Source organism: Triturus cristatus, chromosome 1_2 (genome assembly GCF_964204655.1).
Source record: "Triturus cristatus chromosome 1_2, aTriCri1.1, whole genome shotgun sequence".
NCBI lineage: Eukaryota > Metazoa > Chordata > Amphibia > Caudata > Salamandridae > Triturus > Triturus cristatus.
The window spans coordinates 1,069,232,186-1,069,242,957 of NC_140580.1; positions in this window are offsets into that span (position 1 = coordinate 1,069,232,186).

Genomic DNA, 10,772 nt, shown 5'->3' on the forward strand with positions numbered 1-10,772 from the left:
AGGAGCCCCTGGCAAACAGCCCTACCCCTGTGTCAAGTGATTAAAGAGACAATGTTGTCAACACCTGCCAGGGCAGCCAGGAGTCTTAGGACACTAACAACTGCTCTTTTCACAAGCGATACAACCTCAGGCCCAATCCAACCACAAGCCAGAGACTCAGAGACTTTTCATGCCAAGCACAACAGCAAAGTCCAACGCCAAGTTGGGGAGGGATATAATAACCACCAGGCACCACCCCGCAGTTACAACATGCCCTGGAACTGTACCTAATGCATCCTCTGGCCAGGTGTGGCCGGCGGCTATATAATAAACAGGTAGAGACTGCACATGGTCTTCTTGGCTCACACCATAGCTCTGTGTGTGTCATTGATCCAGCGCAGCACGCTCAGGCCTAGGGCCCAAACAGGGAGGTCCCGTAACAAGTGTGTGCATATGCTCAAGCCTCACCATGAGCCAAAGGTGTCGCTACTCAAGAATCAACCTCACTGGCAAAGAATGGTCACAAACATCTACTGAGACCCTCATATGCCTTACCAGAGAGAGGGGAGCTGCCTGAGAGATGACTACTATGAATGCAGGTGAGATTGAGGTCACTCATCCTGGAGAGCTCACCCCTCAATGCACCAACTGTAAACTATTTTTCATCAATGTTTTGTTGAGCCTTTAACTCTGCTAAGAACAAAATTTCAGCAACCGGTTGGTTTACTAGCCAGCTAAGCCTTCTTTACTCATGGGGTTTGCCCTTTGTATCCAAGATAACCCCTACCTCTATTTTATCAACACCTTAACTATGAGCCTCATTCACAGTGGTAAACTTACACTTTTCTGTCAAGTTATTCTTGCTCTGGTAACTTTACTACTGTTTGGTATTCACAAACCACAGGCCTAATTCACAAAGGTTAACTTACACTTTTATGTAAATGTAATCATTTTCGATATTTACAAACTACAATTTAATAAAAACTTCATGACCACAGAGTATTTGCAGACAGGGCAGAGAACTCCACATCTAAAAAGATAGGCCTGTCCTATCTTTTTATGTGCAGAGTTCTCCGCTCCGACTGTGGTGTCTCTGCAAATGTAAAGTTACAATCAAATCATAGTTTGTAAATACTGAAAAAGAATAAACTTACATAAAAGTATTAGTTTACCTTTGTGAATCAGGCCTTACGAGTTTAATTTTACTACTACTAATTTTACTACCAGTAAATGTAATACTAGTGAAATTACTAGTTGTAAAATTACACTTGTAATTTGTGAATACCAAAACAGAAGTAAGCTTACTACAAAGTGTAAGTTTACCTTTGTGAATCAGGTTCTCAGTGACTATATCACATTCCCAGGTAAGTACCAATGACACTGTAGTTGCCACTGTGCTTTGATTTGATTTGCGTTATTTTAAATGTTCACATCACTCTTGTGTTGCAAACCTTAGCTGATGTCAGATATGCAAAGAAACCCACTTTGGTAGGAGGACTGCCTTCCTTTGTATTCACACAAGATTAGTATCCGCATTGTACCATCTTTTGTGTTACATTAATAGTATGTTTACTGAACACTTTCATTTAATTTCTGCAAATGTATTCACTGTGTTGCAAGTAGGTTCTGCCCATTTAGTATGCCCAGATTTGCTTGTTTTTTGATCACCTGGTTCTGGACCTTTATTAGAGATGAGTCTCCTTTCTGGAGTCTCACTCCCAGTAATTTCATGGTAATTTGGACTCACATTATACACATGTTTACCACCAGTATCCACATTTGAAGATAAGGCTTCTGCAATGCGACTAGAGTAAGAGGCACTGGACTGGTTATATGTGAACATGTGTGCACATGTGTGTGCGTACAGGTGCAGGCTACACATGAGAGACTAGAGTCATGTGCAGCCTGGTAGCGTAGCTGCAGACAGGTAACCTGCCTGTGACAGTTTATAACTGCAAACTTGACCTGTGACAGACAGAAACCTTCCATTTAAATTTTAATACCTAACCCATATTTAGGCCGTTTAGCCCATAAAGGTCGTGTTCAGATATTTGAAAGTAGGACATGTAGGAAATAATGTTGAACATGTCCTTGCAGTGAAATATCCCCAAAACATGATTTTCACTGTAGCTAGACTGGCTGCTCCATAGGTAATAATAGGGCTACCTTGTTGCATTTATTAAATGCTAAATTTGGATTAATAGCAGCTACAAAAATATGTCTTTCACTCTTTTGAATTGTAATTTTAAATCCTCTTTAATGGTGAATTTGAATTTTAAATGGTCACTTTAGAAATGCCACTTTAGAAAGTTGCCATTTTTTTGTTTAAAGTTTCTGGGAGATTCCAGCTGCCTTGGCTGATTATGGCTCTCCCACTGTGAAATGCGTATTGGAGCCAGACAATGCACAAAAGTCCCTGGGTGTAGAGGGGAGTTGGTCTTCCCAACAGGATGGCAGGGGAGGAGTTGGGCTCTGTCCTGATTACACTTCAAAGGGACTTTCTCTAACACACAGAAAGAGTCCTGACATCAACCTTTTGTGTCACTAACCTGGTCAGAGACAAACACAGGAAAGAGGGCAGATTAGGGTAACCCTCCACCCACAAGCTGGGCTTGGCATAAAAGTGACACCCCAGAACATGAGGGAGATCAAGACTCCAGACTGCAACAGCAGCAACACAACGGATAGCTGGAAGGACAGGTTCTCTACTGCACTATGGGACTGAGAACTCCTCCTGCAGCTGACCCTAGGTCCAGTGGGTCATTCCAGGGCCAGTGGGGTTAGCTCTGTTACACCACCTAAGGGATGACCAGTTGGGGGAATACTTGGACTCCACTGTCCGCCAGACCCTTTGCAGGAGGCCATAGGGTCTATGGAGAGCACCTCAAAGTGAAAAGGAAGACACAGGGCTCTCCTGAACAGTGGTAGAGCCGCTACTATAATACTCACTGCTCCAAGGAGGAAGCGCCCCTTAATGCCCTGTGGTGCTCAATGTGCATATGCTTTTCTCTGCTTGCGGTGGCCCCAGGACGGGGTTTCTCCAACATTTTTCATTCAGAATACTGTGGGAGGCTGCGGGGAGTGCAGTAACCACCATTGCAATTTGTTTTTTAATTGAATCCTATGTCTCCCAGGTTTTAGGAAACCTAGCCTAGGGAGACTTTGTCAAGATTTCTCAAGCCTTCCTACAAGAGGAACATTTTTTCAACAGCCTGAAAGTGAAGTAAAGTCTAGGAGTTGGTTCCATGGCTGTGTTCTATATACCCTAAATCAGTACAAGAAAAATTCAGACACATGTAACATTGATTTTAGATGGTTTTTGATAGTATATTGTTGATAGTGATTTGGATATATGTTGTAATGCTTTATTGGTAATAATGATTTCATTTGGACATGGTTACCTACTTCAATGACTTGCTGGTATTTTTTTAACATGTGGTTGCTGGTCTTTTAATGTGGTGACTACTTCACAAGGCCAACCGGCTTTCTTTATATTATTGTTATGATGGCTTGACAAAGCCAGTAGGCTTCTCTTATAATATTATTATTATTATGATGACCTCCTGACAAAGCACATAGGCTTTCCTTATATATTGATATGGTGACATTTCACAAAGCCAAAAGGCCTGCTTTATTTAAAGTAATACGCCCTATATCGTGTTCTATCTTATATCGGTGGCATGTAAGTGATTTTGGGGGTTTAGACCATCTAAGGGTCAAATCTGATTTCAGAATGTCACCAAAGGCCGTTCTATCTGCCGGATATATATATTTGTGAATCAATGAATAGTATTTAGTAGTATCCATGTAATTTAAAAAAAAAAACTGTTACAGAGTTTTATATAGCGCAAACCTGACCCGAATCGGTTATCAGAGCGCTTTACATAGCACCAGTTGCATTCCATAAGGACACATTCATTTTTGTTAGGCACGGGGAGATTAAGTGATTTGCCTAGAATCACAGGATGTTCAGCATCATTGCCGAGACTGGAACCCAGTTCCTCAGATTCGAGGTCGACCGCTCTAGCCGTTAGGCCATAATTCAACTATCCTATTTCAAAGAAAAAGCACTGATTTGACAATAATTTATTCAGTGCTATTATTGCCCACACCACATCCCTAAATAGGCCTTCGGGTGCTCTGATTCACTACCGTAAAAGAGTCAAGTGCTAAAATTGGGCGCTTGATTTTAGTTAAGGAAAAATTGTGATTCTATTACTTGTGCAGCCCTCAGATCCTTCATGCCCAATAACCCAATTTATTACACCCTATATATGAAATATTATTGAAAGTCCTGTGAACAAAAAACATGACTGTATTTCACACTACCTAAACTCATCCATCTTACCCTCTTTGGAGCTATGCCGCAGAGTTGGCTCACCCACGACTCCCTAGAGAGTCAAGGAAACTGAAGAAACCACACTTTCAGATTCAGAGTGACTAATCTCATTGCTAGGGGGAGGGACTCTGAGCAGGACTCTAGGATTCTGTAGAAAGCCCATTGGCTACTGTGATGGTCCGCTCTGGGGAATATGGCCTGACACTTGGTACATTGCTTTTGCACAAGAGGTGCCAGTGCCAGGTACCAATGTGCAGAGGTCTCTCTTGGAGGGTTTACCTGTCTATACTCAATGCACGCAATTATCAGGTTAATTCTGTCAGGAATTCTTATGGGGAAATTTGTTGTATTTTATATTTAGTGAATTGTATTTGTTAGGCGCATGCTGTGGTTAATATTTTGTTTCACTTATAGGCTGTCTCTCTTAGTTAAATTTAATTTGGTATATATATATATTTTTGTTTTTTTATTGCTTCTGTTTAATGTCTCAGAGTTTATCTGTTTGTCTATTCATTCTTTAGGTTTGAAATGAATTTGAATATTTATTTAAAATAATATTATCTTCATTACAGGACTACATTCCGTATTAGAACATTAGAATGTTGAAGACAATGAAACAGCTCCGGGCTTCTAAATGGCTGGTGTAAGCCAGCAGCTCCAACATTCCAATGTTTGTCTTCATGTTTGTCCCTTTATTGTTTTGAAGGTTCAACCCTTAGTGGGTGGAATGTTCTAATAGCCTTACAGCCCTTCTACCTTGGGCTATACCAGTGGTTAAAGGCCCTCAATCCTCGTTATAGGCCCGCTGCCTGCGGCTCAAGCCTATAACTCGTGTTAGGGGCCTTTACCAACTGGTATAGCCCTCGGCAGCGGGCTATAAGGCTATATTATTTTGTACGGTACCCATCTGCCCATTTTGGAAATGTTTGTGCTAAAATAATGCATGCTCATATTTGATTTGAAGCCACTTTTAAGCATCCTTTGTAGTCAAGCTAGGCGACATTGCGTTCTGAACCAAAATGCAGCTACATGAAGAAAGCTAAAAATAGAAGTTGAGGAAGCGATGCATAAAAACACAGGAATGCTTTCATCATGTTTCTGCTCGTGGTAGACTTCTTTAAAGAGGAACAGAGAGAGAGAAAGCAATCTGCAGAACACGGCACTGATCTGGTTTCCTCTCTGCATCAGGGGCACCAGGGAAATGCCTGCTTTTGTAGACTGACATCCCTCTGAACTGCTTTAATGAATCCATAATGTTAACACAAGGCATAACTCAGATTGGCTCAGATCTGTTTTTATGCCTCGCTCTCTTCTGGGAAGTCACCACTGGCAATGAATAATGCATTGCAGGCAGTGTTTGATAGATTACCCTGAAAATCAAAATATTTCAATGTACAATGCTGGGACAGTACCTGTACAGCACGTTACCTACATATTTCACACTCACTTGGCGCTTAAACATTTTCAAAAAGCACTGATCCCGATTTGTTTTTGTTTGCTTTCTTTAACTTTCTATTCAAAATTAAATTTCGCCTTCCTTTCAGGTTTGTCTTAATAACGGATTTGAAATTTCTCCTTATATTTCAGTCTCTTCCACGCTTCCTACATTCTATATCATAACATTATTTTCTTTCTTCACCCTTTGTCCCCTCCTTCTTCCTTTGCTGGTCCCATGCTCCTTTTTTCCTACCATTTTTTACCTTTTCATCTTTCCTTTCGGTTAGAAATGGGGATCTCTGGGGGGCGTGGCTTGGCACCCGAGACGCATGGCGGCGTCCGGGTAAGGCTCTCGATGCGACTTGGCGGCACCGCTTCGTATGCCTTCCTAATGCGGACAAAATGATGCCTGCGAGCGTCGGAACACCTGCTGACTGCTGCGCTGCCTTTTTTGTTTCCGTTTTTTAACGGAATGAGAGGAATTTCCTGAAGTGAGTCCCAGTGTAGCGGCGACACGTTTTCGTGGCCACCATTTTGTTTTACCTGATTTTTTGTGGTGGTTTTTTCTACAAGATGGGCTTTATTCCTGAGCTGCTTTTTATGTATATTGCGTCCAAATGATGGTGCCTTCACGTTTTTCTCCTTAACTCCCCTCACCAGAGACTGTTCTTTTCCGTTATAACTACTTTTCAATTTACCTGAGGGGAGGCATCCTTGACAGCCATTTTGTAGTCCATTCTTCATTTTTATGCTTACAGTGTAATTTTTTCTTCTTTTTTTTCACTTGGCGCTTCATCAATGACTTTGGCTATCATTTGCTTGCGCTGATCTGTTGTTTGCTAGATATATCCTTGATATAAGCTGTTTGACTAGAGTTGTTCTATCTCTGGCCAGTGCCTGCTGTGACCACGTTCTACCCCCCTTTTGGACAGTTCTTCCGCTTGGTAGAATTAAAGGCACTATCTCTAAGCAATACTCGTCTAAACGTATTTTTATCAAAAACTCAAAAATTTTCACTGATTTTTCTAACTTGGAGGAGTCTTTGTTGTCGCCAGCTCAAAACCTCACGGCGAATATGGATCCTTCTCCCCCGACATCATCCTCTGGGAAATCTGTTACCAAGCGCCTTAAACAAAACCCTACTTCTCCACCTAAAACAATTTCACCTGTTTCCATGGAGATATTGCTGGAAGAGATTCGAGCCCTTCGACCTTTTTTGGAGGAAACGAACACTAAATTGCAAATTCTCACTGATACTTGGTCTCAACTTGACACGAGACTTACAGCAGTCGAATATAACATGTCTTCTCTTAAAGAGACCACTATCACTATAACTCAGCTTCAATCTCAAGTGTCTGTACTCCAGCGCCAAGTTGAGGACCTTGAAAATCGCAATAGACGGAATAATCTGCGCATTTATAGTCTGGTGGAGGGATCAGATGGCTCAGACCCTCCTGCCTTCTTTAAGACTTTCTTACCCAAGATTCTTCATATGCCAGCAGACACTGTTCTTAACGTCCAGCGAGCCCACAGATTAGGTCGTCCTTCCTCGAGCACTTCAACTTCACAGAGACCAAGAGGTGTGATCCTGTATTTCTTGGAATACACAGACTTGTTGAAGGTCTTGTCAGCGGTTAAATCTTCTCAGCGTGTCACTTGGTCTGGCTCCACTCTGTTTTTTGCGCAAGACTATGCCAGGTCTACTGCTAACAGGCGTAAGGCCTTTCTTGCCATGAGGCCTGCTCTTTGTTCCATGGGAGCGCGCTATGGGCTCTTTCATCCCTGTCTCTTTAAGGTTACGTTCAACAACAAGACGACAACCTATGAAGACCCGCTGCAACTTCAAAGTTTCATAAATTTTAGCAAGACAGACGCCATGGATGCTTCTGGATCTTCGTCCTCCAACATTACTTGATTTTATGTTTTTTCTTATATAGATTTCTCACTCCGTACTTTTTCTCTCTATCATCTATTGGCTATCTGCTATTTCTTTTGGTGTTGATAGTTCTGTAATCATATCTTTTCGTTATTTATTGTATTAACCGTTCTGTCGTTTTTGTCCCATTTCACCTCCGCAGATATCTTCTCTTTTTGGTTTGTTGCCCCTCGTCCTCCGTCCGGTCAGCCCTGGAATTGCCGTCTGTGTCATGTGGCCTCACCCCTTCCCCTTATTTCCTTGAATCATCTTTATGTAAGTATGTTCCCCCTTCATATGTTCTTTTTGTGTCTTTCTTTTTACCATTTGCTACTGTTTTTCTTTTTTCCCCTTTCCCTTCTTTATCTTTCTCTTGCATTTTCCGTATTCTATTTTCTCTTTTTTCTTTCCTTTCTTTTTGACTCCCCTCAAATTCATACCTCTTATTTACTGTTTTTTCCTTTTATTGACCTTATCACTTTTACTGTTGTTCATTTTTTCCTCTCCTACCTTTCTGTTGGTATGTTTATGAGTTCTCATTCATCTATTGATTTTATTCTTATAGCTGTATCTTGCATTGTATGTTCATGGTTTAGTGATTTGATTCATACTCAGTTAAGTTCAGAGTTACCACATGGAATGTTAAGGGATTGAATCATCCTATTAAAAGACAACGAGTTTTATCCCATTTAGCTAGATTAAAAACTGATGTTGCTTTCCTTCAAGAAACCCATTTATCTGATGCTGAGGCGTCTAAATTAAAGACAAGTTGGGTTGGTAATGTGTTCTCCTCTCCAGCTTTGGGTAAGAAGAATGGTGTTCTCATTTTATCTCATAAAAAGTTTACTGTCTCTGTTATTTCTCAAGAGATTGACTCTGAAGGCCGTTGGGTTATTGTTAAGCTACATATTGATAAGATACCGTTGGTTTTCTTTAATGTCTATGCTCCAGTTTCTGTTGATAATACTTTTTGGTTGCGGATTTCTGATAAATTTCTTTCACTTGATGATGATTATATTATCTTTGGAGGTGATTGTAATCAAATATATGACCCCATTTTGTATAGGAATTCCCCAGTCAAATTTGTACATAATAGAATGCACTCACAATTCACTTCTACCATTCATCAAAAATCCTTAGTTGATATCTGGAGATTGTGTCATCCTGATTTACGAGAGTACAGTTTCTTCTCCCCCCACACAAATCACAGTCTCGTATTGATTACCTCTTTTTAAGTAAATCTTTAACACAACATGTTTTCCACTCTGAGATAGGCTCCATTTTAATTTCAGATCACGCCCCGGTTTTTGTTGATTTTGACCTACTTCCTCACACTTCATCTACTGGACGTTGGCAATTTAATAATTCATTGCTCATGGATCCTAACTTTTCTAGCCAATTCAGTTCTTTCGCTTCGGAATTCTTCACCATAAACACAACTCCTGATTCCTCTCCTGCTATGATTTGGGATTCCTTCAAGGCAGCTGCAAGAGGCTTCATTATCAGTTTTGTTTCCTAGAAGAAAAAGAATTCTGAAAAACGCTCGGCTCAGTTACTTGCCCAAATATAAAAACTAGAATATGCCTATTATCATTCTTACTCTGAAACTTCCTTGAGGGATCTCCTTACTGCTAAGATTTCTTTTAATAAATTCTCCACGGAAGCAGCTTCCTCCTATTTATTGAAGAGTAGTGCTCGTTACTACGGGGGTCAAAACAAAATGGGGAAATTACTGGCTAACTATCTAAAAGCGCGGTGGGATCGAGTTCGGATAGACTCTCTGACTAATTCTAATGGGGACACGCTTCTCAAAGATGAAGACATCCTATCTGAATTTATGTCCTTTTATAAAACTCTTTATACCCCTGAGACCCAACCACTTCCTTCGGACCTGTCATCTTATTTTCAGTCCATTAGTCCTCCCCATTCCCACCACATTGATTTTGACTCACTACAGATAGATGTCACATTAGCGGAAATTACTCATGCTGTGTCGGTTTTACGACGAGGTAAGACTCCTGGCCCCGATGGATTTACCATTGAATTTTATGATCACTTCTCGAAGCTTCTTCTCCCACAACTTCTTCTTCTATTCACTTTCTTTATTGACAATGGATCGTCTCTAGGCACCTTTCAAGATGCTATGATTTGCTTAATTCCTGAGGAAGGCAAAGACCCTTCTTTTTGTAAAAACTATCGCCCTATATCTTTAGTTAATACGGATTACAAAATTTTTGCTAAAATTCTTGCCTTGCGTATTGACCCTGTTTTGCCTGAGCTTCTTGGACCGGAGTAGTCAGGTTTCGTTAAGGGTCGTTTATCTTCTGATAATTCTAGAGTTTTCTTCAATATCCTTAGCAAGGCTTCTTCCATAGACTACCCGCTTGCTGCTATAGCGTTGGACGCTGAAAAAGCCTTTGACAGGATTGGGTGGGACATCATGTTCTATGCTTTAAAGTGGATAGGGTTCCCTCCTAAATTAATCTCCTTGATTTCTTTGTTATATTCTGGTCCCAAAGCATCTATTTTTGTTAACGGTAAGGTCTCTGATTATTTTTCTCTTTCTAGAGGTGTACGTCAGGGCTGTCCCCTATCCCCCCTCTTATTCGTAGTTGCGTTGGAGCCATTTCTCACTAAAATTCGGCAAGATGCTGAAATTACGGGTTTCCAACTAGGTTCCCATCAAGTTAAAATGTCTGTTTATGCAGATGATATTCTTTTATATTGTTCCAATCCAGATACTTCTCTTTCCCCTTTCCTTTCTCAGGTAGATGCTTTTTCAAAGGTATCGGGATATCGTCTAAATCGAGATAAGTGTGAAGTTCTACCTCTTAATGTCTTGTGTCTTAGACACTATTTTACTCAAACTGGCTTTTCCTGGCAACCCTTAAAATTGAAATATTTGGGTTTATGGTTTTGCCCATCCATTTCGGAAACTTTGAAACAGAATTTTGACTACATCACTAAGAAACTAAGTGATTCAATTACTAAATGGCACCCTCTTTTTCTCTCCTGGTGGGGTAGATTAGATTCTATTAAGATGATGCTTGCTCCCATTATTTTATTTTCTCTTTCAATGATTCCTGTACATATTCCGGGTTA